Source organism: Equus asinus, chromosome 10, assembly GCF_041296235.1.
Source record: "Equus asinus isolate D_3611 breed Donkey chromosome 10, EquAss-T2T_v2, whole genome shotgun sequence".
NCBI lineage: Eukaryota > Metazoa > Chordata > Mammalia > Perissodactyla > Equidae > Equus > Equus asinus.
This window is the reverse complement of record NC_091799.1, coordinates 49,154,625-49,175,775: the sequence shown is the minus strand read 5'-3', so window position 1 is coordinate 49,175,775 and position 21,151 is coordinate 49,154,625. Positions and strand designations below refer to the sequence as shown.

The 21,151-nt window shown below is 35.6% G+C and overlaps 1 long non-coding RNA gene and 2 pseudogenes across 1 annotated transcript in view; 1 reads left to right on the top strand and 2 right to left on the bottom strand.

Annotated features, from left to right (window-relative positions):
* Nucleotides 1-5,289: 5,289 nt before the first annotated feature.
* Nucleotides 5,290-6,252, bottom strand: LOC106848361 (olfactory receptor 2T5-like; annotated as a pseudogene).
* A 4,836-nt stretch (nt 6,253-11,088) lies between these two features.
* LOC139046384 (uncharacterized) overlaps nt 11,089-21,151 on the bottom strand; it is a 118,549-nt gene continuing 108,486 nt past the window's right edge. Inside the window, exon 3 of the long non-coding RNA XR_011506373.1 lies at nt 11,089-14,015. This is a non-coding gene — a long non-coding RNA (uncharacterized lncRNA). The remainder of the gene's footprint in view (nt 14,016-21,151) is intronic.
* Nucleotides 16,453-17,503, top strand: LOC106848352 (olfactory receptor 2T29-like; annotated as a pseudogene).

Below are 21,151 nucleotides of genomic sequence, written 5' to 3'. Positions count from 1 at the left end.
ATGGAGAAATTTCTAGGAACACACAACCTGCCAAAACTGAATCAAGAAGAAATAGAAAATCCTAACAAACCAATTACTAGTAAGGCGATTACATCAGTAATCAAAAACCTCCCAAGAAACTCCAAGATCAGACAGCTTCACTGATAAATTCCACCAAACATTCAAAGAAAAATGAATACCAATCTTTCTCAAATTCTTTTAAAACATAGAAGAAAAGGGAACATTTTCAAACTCACTTTAGGAGACCAGAATTACCCTAACACCAAAACCAGACAAGAAGAAAAATTTACAAGCCAATATCCCTGATGAATATAGGTGCAAAAATATCAATGATATATTAGCCAACCAAATTCCACAACACATTAAAAGGATCATACTCCATGATCAAGTGCGTTTTATTCTAGGGATATAAGGATGGTTCAAGATCCACAAATCAATCAATATAACAAAAAGTATTAAGAAAATGAGTGATAAAAGTCATGCAATCATCTCAATAGATACAGAGAAAGTACTGGAGAAAATTCAACATTCCTTTATGACAAACACTCAAAAAAAAATGGGTATAGAAGAATGTACTTCAGCATAATAAAGACCATTAAACCCAGCATATATGGGATTAAAACTAAAACACATTCCCTGCTTACTCTCTGGCTTCCTGGCTCCAGAATCCACTATCCTCCATGGAGACAGACACCATCAAGAACAAGCACCTGGACCATCTCCTCCCCACAAAGAGATATGAGCTGGTGGGAAAGCTGCTGACCAGCAAGGTGATGAGCTCCCTCCTCTCTGCAAGTGTCTCAAGGCCAAAGACAGGCTGGTGGGAAAGCTCCTACCAGCAAGGCCATATGCTCCCCCTCCCCTACCTAAAACCCCAAATAAAAACCCTTCCTTTTAGCTTTTTGGGGAGTTTGGGATTTGAACGTTAGCTGCCCTCTCTCCTTGCTCAGCGCTGTGCAAAAAAATTAAATTCCTACTTTCTTCCACCACACCTGGTGTCAGAGACTGGCTTGCTGCACAATGGGTGAGCAAACTCACTTCAGGTTCGGTAACAATTTGGCGACCCAGATGGGACAATGTCCCAGGTGGATGTCTTGCCTGTGGCACACCAGCCTCTGGCTAAAGTCCTCTCTTGGAAGCTGTCCTGCAGCTGCCTGAGCCCCTTGTCTCAGGGACAGCCCCAAGTGGCTGGCTGCTAGCCAGACGTGGTTGGCCCACAGCACTTTTGCTTTGGTGGTGGAAGAAACCAAGTTTAGGACATAGGAAGACGTCTCTTGTAAGTAGCTGGTAGTTTTTGTTTTTGTCTTTGTGCTAACCTTTTCCAAGAGGACCAGCCGGAAATAGTGGGTACCTTGGCAGCCCTCTGGGCTCCATTTGTTTAGAAGTCACCGCGACGGCCTGGCCAAATTTTGGTAAGTCCCCTGGGTGTGCACAACCGAGGTCCCTTATCCTTGCTCATTTGGGAAGATCTGCATAGCGGATCTTCATTTTTTGGGCGCCCACCGAGTGTAGGACACGGACTAAGCTGGGACTGGAAGCACTTTGGTTTTTGGTTTTGGTCTTTGTTGTGGCTTCCGTTTGTGGCCGAGGGTTTTTGGGAATGCGCGCTTGTTTGGTATTTGTTGTTGTTGTCTGTCCTTTTAAAAGTGTTAACATGGGAGATGCTGCATTTATTACACCTAAGAGCCCCTTGGGAAAAACTTCTGGCTGACGGTCGACCTATAGCTATAAGCCAATGTCTAAAGAGGGATGATTTTCTTTTGTAACACCACGTGGCCACAATATTCTTTAGACTCTGGAGGGGAAAAAAAATGGCCAAACGATGGATCCTCAACTTGGGAAACTTTTTAGAGAGCTCTTATGATAAACAACTGTTTTATCGGTACCTATGATAAACCCAAATTAAGAAGAAACTATAATGACTAGTCTTAAGAACTTGATCAAACTTGGGGTCTCAGCTTCTCGTAGTCTTACAGATGCTAATGAAAACGTTAAGTCAACAAAGAGAAATCAGAAAGGGAAGAGTCACAGGACTCCTCCCAATGAGATAAATGGAAGAGATATGAATGAAGTTAAAACAAAGGTTTTAATGAAACACTGCCAAGGTTGGATGGACTAAAGGGACCCCCCCCATTGGCTCCCCAACATTAGAGGACATCAGACAAATCTGTTCTATTTACCACAGTTTGAAAAATTTAAAAGGTCAGGAGGCAAAAACCAGAGTGAAAAATCTGACCAACAATTGTTTGGGGCAACAGTTAGGCTACTAAGATTAATAAGACTAGAAAGATTAAAGTGTTTAAGCTAATATTATATGAAGAGGTTATGTCAACTTTGCCTGGATGTTTTCTTTGGGAATAAATGTTATGTCTAACTGGGAATGCTTCCGCTGAACAATATTGTAATATCAAAACTTGTTAATAGAATTCTAATGTAAGTTATAATTAAAAGTATTAGGGTTAGTAAAACTAAGCTAAAGTTTTGTAAAAATTGGTATACTTAAACAGGCCAATTTCAGTTCACGCAATCTGCTGTATACAATTGGAAAAGTCAGCTGCAATAATGGGGAGCCTGTTTTAATCTTTTGAGGCTTCTAAATAAAATTAGAAATACTTTACTGCCTCTTTAAGAGAAAATAATTAAATAGTTAAAGATGCCAGCAGCGGAACCCAAATCTGCTGGTTTTTTCTACTCCCTTGCTGAGCTTCCCAGCAAGCTGAGCTTCGCTTCAACTCCCCCAAAATTCCTCACCTGAAATTGAACAAGTAAAAATAAGCAAACTTTTGAGATAATTTGGTATTGTAATGACCATTATGAAAACCTGTTTCAGAAGAGGATTCAAAATCTCTCATAATGGAATGCAGTCTTTAATGAATATGCAAAAACTTCTAAGAGACAAAGTTATTTAACATGATATAAAATGATCTTTGATGAATGAAAGCCTGTTTAAGTTTGCTGGTTTCATTTAAAAGGAACATGTCCTCAAAGTTATCAGCATTGGCTACAATGCAGACATACAGCCTGGGTTTACTGGTCAAATGAGCTCATGTCATCTATGTTAGAAAATTTATCAGCAAAACTCATAACTCAGTATAATAGTTAATTTTGTTTAATGGAGTTTCTGTAGATGATCTAAATATAATTGTTAAGAACAGGTAAACTAAATAAATGTAAAAAAATAAAAGTTTTGGGAAAAACTTTTTAACAATAATTATATGTATAATAATTATATTATGATATATGTACTTAAAACAACTGAGGACAATAGTTAACTGCTGTAATGTCACATGAAGTTTTGAAGAGTAATTGTTAAAACTGAGTAAGAGTTTTAAGTACAATAATTATGTTTTATAGTCTGCATACTTAAAAACAGCTTCCGAAATCCTTTTGGAAATTTAAATTTTATAACTTTACTAAGTTAAGTTAAATAACAGTTTATTGGGTATCTAGGTCATTTCCACATAAGATAAAATATTAAAGGTTGCCTACTAAGCATGTATTTGTCTGTCTTTGGATTCTTATATCAAAGAGACTGAAAAGTGCTTAGGTTATTGACTAACATGTTATATGTAAGTTGATAAATTTTCTATGAGAAAACATATATTTCTAAAAGGTCTGTATACAAGGAAAGTAAAATATATGTTTTCAGTAAAAATATATAAAGAATGGAAATATTTTTGCTTCTTGAGTTGAGAAAGATAAATTTGTCCTAAAGTGCTGGGACAAATTCTGAATGTAAAAAAGTAACCAAAGGTTTGTAAAAGTAAAGCCCTAAAGAGTTTTATTTATAAGTTGTCCAGGATTAAAGTAAATCCAATTAAGTAGATAAACCTATATGTCAAAAGTAAACTGGTACAAAATTAAAACTTGGTTTCCTCTTTCTTAAAAGGATAATTTTCCTAAATTTTTCATCTGCTCTTTATAAAAAGGTTATAAAAGGGCTTTTTTTGACTATTTTAACTCTGTTTCCCCTTGACTGTTTCTGTTGTCACTTTGAATAGATACCTGAACATGGTTTTACAAGTGAACTTTGTTTCCTGTCTGAACAAATGTTTTAAAGCTTTTAATATTTTTGACAAGCTTCCCCCCTGACACAAATATTCAAGTATTGAATAAAAGCTTTCTTTTGACCTGGAAGAGGAGAGAAGGTTTCTCTGGAGATTTTAAGAGGGCCCCTGGGACTTCTTGGAGAAATTTGCTCTCTTCCTATAAGAAAAGAAAGCTAAACTAATAAGGCTTATTTTGTATTTTAAATTAAATGAGAAGCATTGTCAAATAAGTAAAGATAAACTTTCTTAAATGATATTATATAAATGTTACTGATATAAATATTTTAAAAATTATCTGATATGTTCTTATTGTCAGCTATAATCCTGGTTATTATCTCAAAATGTTGTATATCACAGAGATGGTCAAATGCCTTTGTCAATTACCATTTTTGAATGTTTTGTTATTTATGAACAGTGGCTATTTTACTTTAATGTTTTTGCAAATATGTTTCATCTTCAGAGAAATTCATGGAAAGGATCTGACACTCTAGAATACAGGTTTCCAATAAACATTCAGATTGTAAAACTAAACTGGGTAAAAATTACAGAACTCCCACAGAGAAACCGATGACCTCACAAACTGCTGACAGAAGATTAAGATCAAGAACCAATTACACAGGACAGAATAAACTGATAGGGATGATTATAATTTTTACGACTTTTTGATTGAGATATTTCTGGTTTTTGATGTTTTGCTTTTATTCAGAGTTAAGAAAAGCTTTTTCTCTATTCTGTTAAAGAACTATGACTTACAGCAATTCATAAACAAAATTGAAACATTTCTCTTTTCCTCCCTCCAAAATCCCCTGATGAATAAGTATTCTTATTCTCCTGGCAATATAGTTGTTTGCATAAGTACAATAAGAATCTGTTCCTCTTTTAACAGGACACAATTGGAAACACTGGTTATATTACCAAGGCTTTGACTGGAACATCATATTTAAAAAAAATACAGGCTTGGATATAACACGACAGCTTTTGAGGAATGAAGGTTGACATTCTGGAATAAAGCCACTTGGAAATATTGGCCTGGTACTGTGCTTATGGGTTCTGTAACCTGGTAAGGTTGAGCAAAGGAGTGTAAAACTGAAGAGCTTTCCAGGACAGGAAGACAATTCCTGCAAAAGGGATGAATATAAGGTGACATATGGTATGAGAATCTGAGGAATAACATTGCTATAAGATCCTAAACTTCTGAAGTGTAGAGAGAAGGAAAATAAACCTTTGGTACCAAAGTTTCCTACTTTATATTTTCCTGAAAGATAGATCCCACGTTTAACATTTTCTTTAGAGCCCCTGTGACATCCTTATTCCTAAGACTATAGATTAAGGGTTTAGACCAGGAGTGAGTATGGTGTAAAAGACAGAGACAACCATATCCTTCTCAGTAGTGTGGTAGGAGCTGGGAAGCATGTAGGTGTAGACAGCAGCCCCATAAAAAAGCATGACCACAGTCACATGAGAAGAACAAGTGGTGAAGGCCTTTTTCCACCCTTCTGCTGAATTCATCCTGTAGATGGTGAGGAGGATGAAAATATAGGAGCTTGAAATGACTGTTGCAGGGATGAGGAGCATGAGTACACAGCACAGGTACATGGGTGTCTCATAGAGAGAGGTGTCTGAGCAGGAAAACTTCATTAAAGCAGGCACCTCACAGAAGAAATGATGCATTTCCTGGGGTCTGCAGAAGGGGAAGGTCATGGTGACAAGTGTGAACAGGAAGCCATCCACAGCTCCCAGGAACCAGCAGCCAGAGACTGAAAGGAGATACATCCTGCGGTTCATGAGAATAGGATAATGGAGTGGATGGCAGATGGCCACACAGCGGTCATAGGCCATGGCAGCCAGAAGGAAACATTCTGAACCTCCTAGTGTAACATAGAAGAACATCAGTATCCCACATTCAGGGACTGAGATCTTATTCACACCCATGAACTGGTCCATGAGCATCTTGGGTACAGTGACAGAAATGTACATTTTTGTCCATGAGAGACAACTGGCTGATGAAGAAGTACATAGGGGTGTGGAGGTGGGCATCAGAGTGTATCAGAAGAATCAGGATGGCGTTTCCAGACAAGGCTGTCAGGAAAACCATAAATATTACCACACAAAGGAGAGCTGGGTGCTTGGTTTTACTAAAGAGTCCCACCAAGATTAAATCCAACTCTCCAGTGTGGTTGGCCTCCCAAGTGGTGTTGTCCATGAGATTTCACCTAGATCAGTCAAGGAGAGCTTGACATTAATAGATTACTCATGGGATATGATCACCTGAAATGAATGTTTTGTGAGCTTGTGTGTGTGTGTGTGTGTGCATGCCAAACCAATTGTGCTAACAGGAGGAAGTTCCATTGGCCTTCAGATTTAAGGGTTGTAAATTATCTGTAATTCTACATATTTACCAAAAAACTAAGAATCCTCAGTTAAGAATCCTCAACTGCATGTCAAGAAAATCAGTAACTTATGGTAAGATTGACACAGTTGAAGGTCATGAGATTTCCTGATGATAGACAGTGTTGCTTATCAATAAGTATGGAAATCTGCAAAATCACTGACCTGTGCAAACACAAAAATAAATCATTGAAAAAAGATAAATAAAATACCTTATTTCTAGATTTTTTGGTTATAGGAGACAGAAGTGAATCAAGTTCTCTGATTTAAGTATTCAACAGAGACCTTAAAAATCTGGTTCATATAATAAAGATTTCGAAAGTAAATGAAACACAATTTGGGTAAAGTCTATACCAAAAATTTGTACCCCATTTGCCTGTATTATTGTACCATGTTGTGATGCTCTGTGGTTGTGTGGAGCAAGAACACATAAATAGGAGCAGGTTGGGGTCCTCACCAATGACCAAACCCTTAGATATGCTAGGGTCACCAAGTGAGGAGTCCAAATTCTGAGGCTCGACTGTGGCTATGGGTTCAGCTTACCCTGTACCCACCATTCCTCTGTCCACTCTACAAAGAGGATTAAAATGTTTGACCTTGGATGTAATAAGGATTAAATGAGGTAAAATAATAAAAGTGCTAGAAACATTACCAGTTACAGATCAATAAGTACATATACAGTTACAGATCAATAAGTGCATATACTCAGTTTAAAGACTTAATATCTATAGTAATTATTGTACAGAATCTATGTAAGAGATGATTTTTATATTATTGACCTAGATATGAGATGCATTGCTTCAGCTCACCAGTTTTAGTAACTATTAATATATATAAGATTTTGGAAAATGAAAAGGCAATCTACTGAATAGGAGAAAATATTTGCCCATTGTTTATCTGATAAGGGGTTAATAGCCAAAATACATAAAGAACTCATACAACTCATTATAAAAAAAGCAATCCAATTAAAAATGGGCAGAAGATCCGGATAGATATTTTTCCAAAGAAGACATACACATGGCCAGCAAGAACATGAAAAGGTGCTCAACATCACTAATCACCAAGGAAATTAAATAAAAGCCACAATGAGATATCCCCTCACACCTGTTAGAATGGCCATCATCAAAAAGGCAAGAGGTAACAAATGCTGACAAGGAGGTGTAGAAAGGGAACCATTGTGCATTGTTGGTGGGAAAATAAATTTGTGCAGCCACTATGGAAAATGGTATAGAGGTTTCTCAAAAAAATTAAAAATTGAACTACCATAGGATCCAGTAATTCCACTTCTGGGTATTTATGCAAAGAAAATGAAAATACTGGCTTAAAAAGACATATATGCCCTTATGATTATTGCAGCATTATTTACAATAATTAGGATATGGAAACAAGCTTAATTTCCATCAGTGGATGAACGGATAAAGAAAAAGTTGTGTGTAGATGTATATACAACGAAATACTGTTCAGCCATAAAAAATGAAATCTTACTGAAAAAAAAGCTCATAAATACAGAGAACAGATGGGCTGCCAGAGGCAAAGCGTAGGAGGTGGGGGAAATGGGGGAAGGTAGCCAAAATCTACAAACTGCCATTTCTAAAGTAAATAAGTCATGGGAATGTAATGTACAACATGGCAATGATAGTTAACTATAGTTAACAGTTAATAACACTGTACTGCATATTTCAAAGTTGTGAATTAGATGTGAAATTTCCTCTGACATTAAGGCAAGTTTTTTCAGATACACTAAGCAAATATATATATGTTCATTTTTTAGAAAATTTTTATTAATCACATTTTCAGCCCAAATATTATCACTGAGCTTGAGCATGATAAATATTTAATGTGTGGAAACTTTTCTTAAAAAATAAAGCTAAAAAATATCTAGTTCCAATAAAATGAATCTGGATTTGATAAATTCTGTAGTCTTGGACAATAATATTTATGATATCAGACTTTAAATAAATGCATATAAGATCTATATTAATTTATAAAATATGAATATATAAGTATAAATAAACATGTACTACATATTTATTACCTTAACCCTGTTTAAGCAGAGATTTATGGAGAATCTCATCTGACTTCTGTCCAGTACATGCTTCTCCAACTTCATCTCCTTAAAGCTCCTACCATCTGTTCTGAATATCAGGGAGAAGAACTAGCCTTTAGAAGGTCTCTGCCGTTTATGAGACAAGGCTTTATGTGTTTTTGCAAACATCATCTGCTTTATTGTCTATAGCAATCAATTTTTCATGGAAACTGAGATGCAAAAAGGTTCAGAAGAATTTGGCTGCAAGTTCTGTGACGGTGGGTTTGCTTCTGTGTTGTTCACTCATTTATCTCAACTGCCTGATACATGGTACACACTCCATACATATTTGTAGTTTGAAAGAAAGAAAGATAATATTTAAGGCATGATTTTTGTCTGAGTGATTGCCTTATGGTTGATTTTTAAATTTTATTTGCAATTTTTTGTTTTATGTTTTTCTATAACTATCACTCAACATATAAATTAAAAAAAAAACACCCTAAAATGCAAGGTAACATTAAAGCAACACAGATTAGAACTGAGTGACAGAAGAAAGGACAATAAGTAACCTAATGAAGATTGATCCAAAGATGTAAAGGAGACCACCTTAATTTTATTCTCAACTGCTGAACGCATTAGTAAAACTGTCTTTGACACAACTAGACAATGAGTTTCATAGTCTGTACCTGTGAAAGATGAGAAGAACAGTATCAATACCCAACAAAATAAGTTTGAACTTTAAATGAGGACATATACATACATACAATACAAATATGTTGTAAAGTGAAAAAAGCTAAGGCCATGTATAAACTACAATTTATATATTTTATATATATATAAAAATATAATTATATATTTATATATTATCTTTTTATATATTAATATACCTATTAATTACATTTAAATTATAAATATTAATATTTATAACATATTGTTATATTATATCACTATTATATTGGTATAATACATTATATATTAACATATAATATTATATGTTAATATACAATATTATGCATTAATATCAATATACTATATTGTGTAAATAATATATTTATAAATTGTATTATAAATAATTTAGAAATACATTTATGTATTAATATATTATTAAATATGTATAAATATAATTGTATATATTATATACAATTTATATATTTACAATATTTCATGGATAAGATTTGTATTGATGATGGTGAGATTTGAGATTATTGTTAATATTGGTGAATATTTCTAGTTTATGATAAAAGATTTTTTAAAGGACACAAGAATAAAACCAGAAAAGAGCAAAAGAGATATCTATCAGCTTTTTTAGCTCTCTCAATTGCATTCTTCTTCAAAGACCCCATATGGGATTTATCAATGGAAGACATTCATCCACTCCATTAATGGGCATAGTAATGACTACAGATACTGTCACTCTACTATTTCTCTTTATAGAGATAACAGCAGCCACACTCCATTAGCTCATCAGGATGAAGATTGCTCCATCCTCTGATGTTGGGTTCAGTCAGACAGGAAGACAAAACCACAGGAGTAAAAGGGTAATTATTGGTTTTTACTTCTTCTTCTGACACATTCTATTAATTCTTGCCAATGTTTCTCCAATTTTTCCTTTATCACTTATTTTTGTGGAGAAAAGAAAATGTGTCTTTTTCCTTGAATCTTTTATATAGCACTTATTTACTGGAACATATGAGGAAATGGGTTTTTGATTTCCAATTATTTATGGACAAAAGGATATATGTTTCTTTTGTATTATTGGATGATGCTTGTTTTCTTGAGCTAAAATTTTACAGGAAAAGAAGGTCTTATTTTACTTTGATTGAAAATGATTTCTGGTAGTTATAACACTGAAATAAATGTCTCAATTGTATTTAAGATTCCCGGATGAAACTGACAGTGAGTGGCTAACGCCCACAGTGTAGACTGTGCAGGGAGGACTGTGTTCCTGGAGAACTAAGGCAGCATTCCAGACTCTGGGTGCCAAATGTAATCTGAGACATGAGTCCTCCCCCAGCTTAGTTGTGTGATATTAGGCAGATGCCCCAGAAACCTGGATTTTCCAATCTGTAAAAGTAGAAAATAAGATGAGTAAGTACCTCATAGGTCTTGGGGAAGATAAAATGTGGTAAAGCAATAGAACAATTGCTGAGATGCTGTCAGCTTTAAATAAAGATTCAGTTTTATTCTACCACTACTATGAATAATTCCCCAAGTTCAGTATGTACTAAGCTGTTTAAATGAAACTCAAGGAATTGGACAGAGAAGAGTAAGAATGAGCAGGGAGGCCAGTTGCTTTTCTTGGTACAGACAGTATTCTTTTGTCTCGCTGGTTTCCCAAGTGGGCTGTTCCGTGTGACTTGATCACTTCCATGTCCATTTACCAAAGTGGGACAAAGATTTGCCCAGCACCCCACATCTGCCTGCCTGCCTGCTCTCCCTCCATTCATTCCCCAAACAGCTTCTAGTTCTATACATGTGCCAATCACCGTGCTGGTCCTTGCTTCACTTTTAACACAAATATCAACTTGGTCAGCAAGTGCCTTTTGCATTTATTAGATTGTTTTTAAATTTTGCACAGAACTCAGCTTTCATCTGCAAGTAAGGGTGGAACTTGACAGAAAGATTTTTTTTAGTGCAACGCGTCCCAGATGTTTTGGATATTTATATTAAAGCATCAAACTTATTTTTTGTGTTGTCTACTGCTTTGGCACCCCAGAATTTTGGACTGTTAATAAGGTGAATATTGTAATTAGTCCTTGGAATTATTATGAATATAATCCCTGATCAACACATATGCAAAAATACTCAACAAAATATTAGCAAACTGAACTTAACAATACATTAAAATGATCATATATCATGATGCAAGGATGATTCAGCAGCTGCAAATCAATCAACATGATACTCCACAGTAACAAAATTAAGTTAAAAAATCTATGATTATGATAGATGCAGAAAAAGAATTTGACAAAATTCAAAAACACTTATGAAAAATCTCTCAACAAAGTAGGTATGGAAGAAACATACCTCAACATAATAAAACCCTTATTTGGCTAACACACATCTAGCATCAAACTCAGCGATGAAAAGCTGAAAGCCTTTTCTCTAAGATCAGGAAGAAGACATGGAAACCCACTCTCACCACTTTTATTTGACATAGTATGGGAAGCCCTACCACAGCATTAAGGCCAGTAAAAGAAGTTCAATGCATACAAATTGGAAAATAAGAAGTAAAACTATCACTATTTGCTGATGACATGATAATATATATAGGAAACCCTAAAGACTCCACCAAAAAACTATAATAACTAATGAATAAATTCAGCAAAGTTTCAGCATACAAAATTAATATTCAGGAATCAGTTGTGTTCCTATACACTCATTAAAAGCTAACAAAAAAATAAGAAAACCATCTCATTTACAATTGCATGAAAAAATACCTGGGAATAAATTCAACCAAGGAGGAAAAAGACCTGTAATCTGAAATCTATAAGACATTTATGAAATAAATAAGATGACACAAATAAATGGTAGATGCACTGTGCTAAAGGAGTGGAAGAATTTGTATTCTTAAAATGTCCATGCTACCCAAAGCAGGCTACAGATGCAATGCAATCCCCATCAAAATACCAATGGCATTTTTCACAGAACTAGAATAAAGAATGATAAAATTTATATGGAACCACAAAAGACTGGCCCAAAGAGCCAAATAATCTTGAGAAAAAAAGAACAAAGCTCGAGGTATCATGGTCCTTGATTTCAAACTACACTACAAAGATATAGTAATCAAAACAATATGGTACCAGTATAAAAATATATCATAGATCAGTGGAACACAATAAAGAGCCCAAAAATAAAACCATACCATGATAGTAATTAACCTATGGCAAAGGAAGCAAAAATATACAATGAGGAAAAGACAGTCTCTTCAATATATGGTGTTGGAAAACAGAATAGCTACATGCAAAAATATAAAACTGGACCAGTATTTTAAACCATATACAAAAATAAATTCAAAATAGATGAAAGACATTAATGTAAGACCTGAAACCATAAAACTCCTTGAAGAAAGCATAGGCAACCAGCTCTTTGACATCATTTTCAGTAATATTTTCTGGACAATATCCTCAGGCAATGGAATCAAAAACAAAAATAAACAAATATGAATATATCAATTTAAAAAGATTTTTCACAATGAAAGAAACCATAAATAAAACAAAAATACAACCTCCTGAATGGGAGAGGATATTTGCAAATCATACATCTGATAAGGGGTTCATATTCAAAAATCTCTTTATTCATTCATTCATCAATGGACACTTAGACTGTTTCCACATCTATGAAATGTCATACAGAGAAAGGCACCTATTGTATCATTTCTCTTATATGTAGAATCTAAAAAACAAAGCAAATGAGCAAACAAAACAAAACAGAAACAGACTCAGAGACTCAGAAAACAAACTTGTGGTTGTCAGAGGGGAGGAGGATGGGAGAATGGAGAAAATAGTTTAAGGAGCTTAAAACGTTGGAACTTCCAATTATAAAATAAATAAGTCACAGGAATGTAATGTACAGCATAGGAAATGTAGTCAATAATATTGTAATAATTTTCTATGGTGACAGATGATAGACTTATTGAGATGATCATTTCATAATTTGTACAAGTGTTGAATCACTTTCTTGTACAACTGAAACTAATATTGTTTGTCAACTATACTTCATTAGAAATTAAAAAATTAAAAATCATGAAAAGAAAACCACAAAAATGCAATTGAGAAATCTATTACCATCTTTAGCTCTATTAATTACATGGCATGCTTCTTCAAAGCCCCAAGGGGATGTATCAGCAGAAAAATTAGTCCACTCCTCTAATGGGCAGAGTAAAACCAGTGATGGTGTCCGTCTCCTACTTCTCTTCATGCATTTAACCTGGCTGCCCTCCATTTGCCCATCTAGATGAGGCTCACAGAGTCTTCTGATGGTGGGTTCAACCAGACAGGTAGACAGAGCTGCAGCAGCAAAAGGGTAATTACTGTTGTTGACCTGTTCCCCTTCTCATCTTTCTATTGCTTCACACAATTTCCTCAATTTTTTCCCTATTATCCATTTTTAGTGAGAGTAGTATATACACTTTTCCTTCTGAAACTTTTTATAAAACACTTATTTACTCAGTCTTATTAGGAAACGAGTTTTCAATTTCCAATTATTGGTGGAAGAAAGAGAATATATATTCTTCTTATATTATTGGATGATGTTTTTCATGAGAGTAAAATTTTGCAAGGCAAGAGTGACTGATTTTAATTTGAGAAAGATTAATTCTCATAGTTAAAACATTGAAACAGATGTCTCAATTATATTTATGTTTTCCTGTTGAAACTAAAGTGAACTGACTAAAACCCAAATTGTAGACTGGCGAAGGAGGAGTGTGTTGTCCTCAAGATGTCTGAGGAAGAGTTACAGCCTGTGGGTCCCGCTCCAGGGCTGAGGTAGTGTTGTCCTCAGCTTGGTTGTGTGACGTTAGGCAGGTGGTCCAGGAACCTGAATCCTTTAATCTGTAAAAGGAGAAAATAAGATGAATAAATACATCATAGGCTCTTGAACAAGATAAATATGGCAAAGCAATACAACACATGCGAGGATACTCTCAGCTTCAAATAAAATGTCAATATTATTCTACCACCACTATTAGTAACTTCTCAAGTTAAATATGCATTAAACTGCTTACATGAAACTCAGACATTTGGAATGAGAGGAGTTAACATGAACAAGGAGGCAAGCTGCCTTGTGTGGTACAGATACCATTCCCTTGTCTGTCTGGTGTACCGAGGGGGCTGTTTGGTGTGGCTTGATCATAGTCATACCCATTTACCAAAGTGCATCAGATGCCTGCCTAGTGCTACACACAGAGTCTCCTTCTCTCCCTCTATTCACTCCACAAACAGCTTTGCAGGCTGCACATGGACCGGTCACTGTTGAGGTCCTAGCTTCACTTTGGTCACACATATAGACTCGGTCAGCAGATCAGTTTTACAGTTTATTGGACTCTTTTTAAATTTTGCACAAAGCACTCCAGCTTCCATCTGCTAGTGAGGGGGAGATTTGAAAGAGGGGTTTTTTGCATTGTGTCCCATATTTTTTGGATATTTATATTAAGGCATCAAATTTATTTGCAGTGTTGTCTATGTTTCAGCATTTCAAAATTCAGGACTATTAGTAATTTAATACTCTAATTTAAAAGAAAATTATGAGTATAAAATGTATTTGAAACTTATTCTTCCTGAAACATCACTGCATAATAACCACTTCTAAACTCTTCCAATAAAAAAGAGTCAATATCTTCTTCTTCTTGACAAGGGCTTTTGAATTTTAACATCTGATATGTCAGGAAATAAAGTTATAAAAGTTTAATCTCTGTAAGATAAAATGTATAAGAAGCTATTACTGTTTGATTTAAGAAAAGCCAGATGTATTTCGTGTATGTTTCTCTTTTTTATTACTTTGTAACTTTTTTAAAATTCTGCTTTAAATAACATATAATATTTGTCCTTGAATAGACTGACTGTGATCTCCTTAAAAGCAACCAAGTTTAATGTCTTCTTGATTTGTCTATGGCATCTAACACAGGCACAGCCAGTGACAAGCAAGATAGTGCAGAAAACAGTGAATTAGAGTCAGAGACATCTTAGTGTTATTCAATTTTCCTCTCTGCATTTCAGTTTCCATGAGAAATTAATTGACATGTGCATTAAAGCAGATGGTGTTTGGGAAAAGAAAACAGCTAAAGCCTTGTCTGGTAAATGGCAGTGACCATGTAAATCCAAGTTCTTCTGTCTGACATTTAGAGCTATAAGAAATGAATTGCAACTTGGAGCAGCATATACTAGACAGAAGCAAGATGAGATTCTCCATAGAGCTCTGAACTATGGTTAAAATAAATAAATATATATATATACATAATTCACTTAAGTCCTACATATATTCACATAAAATAAGTGTGTATTAAAATACATAAACATACACACAAGTCTATATAAATTGATTGGGACTGTAGAAGTTATCAAGTCCAAATGTATGAATAGATACTGAAATTGAAAAACTACAGCAATGTGTCTCATATCATAAGACAATAAATAATGACAATCAATTCTTACATAGTTCATGCACAATAATTAGCATAGATGTGAACTCTTTAGACTAAATTATATGTGCTTAGTCATCTGTAACTGGTGATGTTCTAAGCATTTTCATTATTTTACTTCAATCCTCGCCACATCTGAGGTCAAAAATTAAGTTTATCCTTTGTTTTACGGAGAGTAGAGAGAAAAATGTTGCGTAGAGATAAAGTTGGATCTGTGGTTACAGTTGGGCTGAGATTCTGGGCTGTTCCCTTTATGCCCCACAGGGGTTTAAGGGGCCAGTCATGTGTGAGAAACCTGACCTGTTTCTGGGGGTGCATTGCTTACACTACACAACCACAATACTTCACAGGACAGCCTGATCCTATGGGCACAGGGGGTTCAAATATTTGGTATAGACTTTCCCCAAATTATGTTTCAGTTACTTTCTAAATCTTTCTTACAGGGTATATGGCTCCAATAATATTTTTTAATATTCTACTTGGATACACAACACAGAGAGATCAAATTAATTTAGGCTTTTATAACAATAATTCTAGAAATAGAATTTTGATTTCTCCTATTTCAATGATTTAGCTTTTGTGGTTGCTTGTCAGCAGCTGTGCAAATTTCCAACATATAGTACGGATTGTTATAGATGACACTATCTATCATTAGGAAACATCATGACCTGAACTGTGGCAACTTCAAACAAGTTACCAATTGTTCAGACCCATCATTGTAAATTCTTAGTTTTCTAGTAAATTAATAATTCATAAGAAGTAATAATCTCCAAGTTTGTAGGCCCATGGGCCTTCCTCTGGTTTGCACAGTAAGTGGGTGTACACAAACGTTAGCACACAAACTCTCAGTAAATATTTGTTAAATCATATTGGATGGTTATATTCCATGAGTGATTAACTCACTCCAAATCTTTCACTGGTTGTCTAGGTGAAACATCATGGACAATACAACCCAGGTGGCCAATGACACTGGACAGTCAGATGTGATCTTTGTGGGAATCTTCAGTGAATCCAAACACCAAACTCTTCTTTGGGTAGTCATTTTTGTGGTTTTCCTGATACCTTTGTCTGGAAACACCATCCTGATCTTTCTGATACACTCTGTCAACCACCTCCACACCCCCATGTACATTTTCATCAGTCAGCTCTCTCTCATGGACATGATGCATATTTCTGTCACTGTGCCCAAGATGCTTATAGACCAGGTGATAGGTGTGAATAATATCTCAGCCCCTAAATGTGGGATGCAAATTTTCTGCTATGTGACACTAAGAGGTTCAAGATGTTTCCTTCTAGCTGCCATGGCCTATGATCGCTATATGGCCATTTGCTATCCTTTCCATTATTGTATCCTCATGAACCATAAGGTATGTATCCTCCTGGCATTTGGGTGCTGGTTTCTGGGGTCTTTGGCTGACTTCATGCTCACATCTGTCACCATAACCTTAGCCTTCTGAAAATCCTGAGTGATCCATCATTTCTTTTGTGAAGTCCCTGCTGTAATGAATCTCTCTTGCTCAGACAGTTCCCTTTATGAGACAATCATGTACTTTTTGTTGTGTCCTTATGCTTCTCATCCCTCTAACAGTCATTTCAAGCTCCTATTCTTTTATTCTGCTCACTATCCAAAGTATGAACTCAGCAAAGCGCCGAAAGAAGGCCTTAACCACTTTTTCCTCCCATATGACTGTGGTCATCCTCTTTTATGGGTCAGGCATCTACAACTATATGCTTCCAAACTCCTATCATACCCCTGAGAAGGACATGATGGCATCTGTCTTTTATACCATACTCATTCCTGTGCTAAACCCTTTAATCTATAGTCTCAGGATAAAAGATGTCACAGGGGCTGTAAAGAATATGTTGAATGTGGGAACAGTTCTTAAAGGAACTATAAAATAGGAATTATGATAATAAGGTGCTTTTCCTTCTCTTTATACATCAGAATTTTAGAAGTTATGCCAATGATATTTCTCAAATCCTCATACCATGGTGTCTTGTATCTCTTTTAGGAATTGCTTCAAAGTACTACAAATATCTTCGATTCTATACTCCTTCTCCATTCAAAATGCATTGTATTATATTGTTTTGAAGTTTACAATTACTGAAGTTGATAACTGCACTCATTTTATAGGAGAATATTCATATTTTATAAAATAATAAAATATTTAGGAGATAAAGTCATGAGGAGATAGAAAACTGTCTCAAGTTAGAGATAGGGACCGACAGAGAAGTAATAAAGCATATTGTGTACAATGTAAACAAGAAATGAATCTGAGTAAAGGGTAAATGGGTGTTCTCTGCACCATTGATTTTTATGCTTTAGTGTTTCTTTTTTTAAAAAAAATTATTAGATAACGGTAAGTTAAAATCTTGTGAAATTTCAGTTGTACATTGTGTCTCAGTCATGTGGTAGGTGCACCCCTTCACCCTTTTTCCCCACCCCCCACCCCACTTTTCCCCTGGTAGCCACTAATCTGTTCTCTTTGTCTACATTTTTAAATTCCTCATATGCGTAGAGTCATACAGAGATTGTCTTTCTCTATCTGGCTTATTTCACTTAATTCCCTCAAGGTCCATCTATGTTGTTGCAAATGGGACGATTTTGTTCTTTTTTATGGCTGAGTAGTACTCCACTGTATATATATACCACAACTTCTTTATCCAACCATCTGTTGATGGGCACTTAAGTTGTTTCCATGTCTTGGCTATTGTAAATAATGCTGCAATGAACATTTGGGTGCATAGGACTTTTGGATTTTCTTTTTTTACTTTTTTTCTTTAAAGATTGGCACCTGAGCTAACAACTGTTGCCAATCTTCCTTTTTTTCTTTTTTTCAAAGATTGGCATCTGGGCTAAGAACTGTTGCCAATCTGGTTTTTTTTTTTTTCTGCTTTATCTCCCCCCACCCCCACGTACACAGTTGTATATCTTGGTTGCATGTCCTTCTAGCTGTGGGATGTGGGACACTGCCTCAACATGGCCTGACAAGCTGTGCCATGTCCGCACCCAGGATCCGCACCCTGGGCTACCACAGTAGAGCACGTGAGCTTAACCACTCGGCCATGGAGCTGGCCCCTGGATTTTCTGACTTCAGGTTCTTTGGATAGATACCAAGTAGTGGGATAGCTGGGTCGGATGGTAGTTCTATTTTTAATTTTTTGAGGAATCTCCATACTGTTTTCCATAGTGGCTGCACCAGTTTGCATTCCCACCAGCAGTGTATGAGGGTTCCTTTTTCTCCACAACCTCTCCAACATTTGTCACTCTTGGTTTTAAATATTTATATCATTCTAATGGGTGTAAGGTGATATCTCAGTGTTGTTTTGATTTGCATTTCCCCAATGATCAGAGATGATGAACATCTTTTCATGTGCCTGTTGGGCATCCGTATATCTTCTTTGGAGAAATGTCTGTTCATATCTCCAGCCCATTTTTTGATCGGGTTGTTTGATTTTTTGTTGCTGAGTTCTGTGAGTTATTTATATATTTTATGGATATTAAGCCTTTGTCAGATGTATGACTTGCAAATATTTTTTCCCAGTTAGTGGGTTGTTTTTTTTGTTTTAATCCTGTTTTCCTTTGCCTTGAAGAAGCTCTTTAGTCTGATGAAGTCCTATTTGTTTATTCTTTCTATTGCTTCCCTTCTCTGGGAAGACATGGTGTCCAAAAAGATCCTTTTAATACTGATGTCAAAGAATGTACTGCCTACATTTTCTTCTAGAAGCCTTATGGTTTCAGGCCTCTGCTTTAGGTCTTTGATCTATTTGAGATTATTTTGGTGAATGATGAGAAAGAATGGTCAATTTTCATTCTTTTCCATGTGGCTTTCCAGTTTTCCCAGCAGTATTTGTTGAAGAGATTTTCTTTTCTCCCTTGTAGACCCTCAGCTCCTTTGTCAAAGATAAGCTGTCTGTAGATGCGTGGTTTTATTTCTGGGCTTTCAATTCTGTTCCATTGATCTGTGCACCTGTTTTTGTATGAGTAGCATGCTGTTTTGATTACTGTAGCTTTGTAGTATGTTTTGAAGTCAGGGATTGTGATGCCTCCAGTTTTGTTCTTTTTTCTCAGGATTGCTTTAGCAATTTGAGGTCTTTTGTTACCCCATATGAATTTTAGGATTCTTTGTTCTATTTCTGTAAAGAATGTCATTGGGATTCTGATTGGGATGGCATTGAATCTGTAGATTGCTTTAGGTAGAATGGACATCTGAACTATGCTTATTCTTCCAATCCATATACATGGGATGTCTTTCCACCTCTTTATGTCATCATCCATTTCTTTCAGAAAAGCCTGTAATTTTCATTGTATAGGTCTTTCACTTCCTTAGTTAAATTCACCTCAAGGTATTTTATTCTTTTTGTAGCGATTTTGAATGGTATTGTGTTCTTGAGTTCTTTTTCTGTTAGTTTGTTATTCGAGACTAGAAATGCTACTGATTTATGCAAAGTGATTTTATACCCTGCAACTTTTCTGTAGTTGTTGATTACTGCTAAAAGTTTTCAAACAGATTCTTTGGGGTTTTCTATATATAGGATCATGTCATCCACAAACAGCGAGAGTTTCACTTCTTCCCTCCCTATTTGGAGTCTTGTTATTCCTTTTTCTGGCCTAATTGCTCTGGCCAGGACCTCCAGTACTATATTAAATAAGAGTGGTGATAGAGGGCATCCTTGTCTTGTTCCTGTTTTCAGGGGGATGGTGCTCAGTTTTTGCCCATTGAGTATGATGTTGGCTGTAGGTCTGTCATATTATGTTGAGATAGTTCCCTTCTATCCCCATTTTTTTCAGAGTTTTTATCATAAATGGCTGTTGGATCTTGTCAAATGCTTTCTCTGCATCTGTTGAGATGATCATGTGGTTTTTATTCCTCAGTTTGTTGATGTGGTGTATTATGTTGATTAATTTGTGGGTGTTCAACGATCCCTGTGTCCCTGGTATGAATCTTACTTGATCATGATGTATGATCCTTTTGATGAATTGCTGAATTCAGGTTGCCAAAATTTTGTTGAGAATTTTTGCATCGATTTTCATTAGTGATATTGGCCTGTAGTTCTCTTTTGTTGTGTTGTCCTTGTCAGGCTTTGGTATCAGCATGATGTTGGCCTTGTAGAATGTGTTAGGAAGTGTTCCATCTTCCCTAATTTTTGGAATAGCTTGAAAGGGATGGGTATTAAATCCTCTCTGAATGTTTGGTAGAATTCCCCAGGAAAGCCATCTGATCCTGGGGTTTTATTCTTTGGGATTCTTTGATGGCTGTTTCAATCTCTTTCCTTGTGATTGGTCTGTTCAAATTGCTTACCTCTTCTTCAGTGAGCTTTGGGAGATTGTAGGAGTCCAAGAATTTGTCCATTTCCTGTATGTTATCCATTTTGTTGGCGTAGAGTTTTTCATAGTACTCTCTTGTAATCCATTGTATTTCTGTGGAGTCTGTTGTTACTTCTCCTCTTTCACTTCTGATTTTGTTTAGCCTGGGGAGAGTTTACAGGCCATGATACAGAGAAGAAATCCAAAAAGATTTTGTCATTCTTCCTGAATTGGGGAGATAG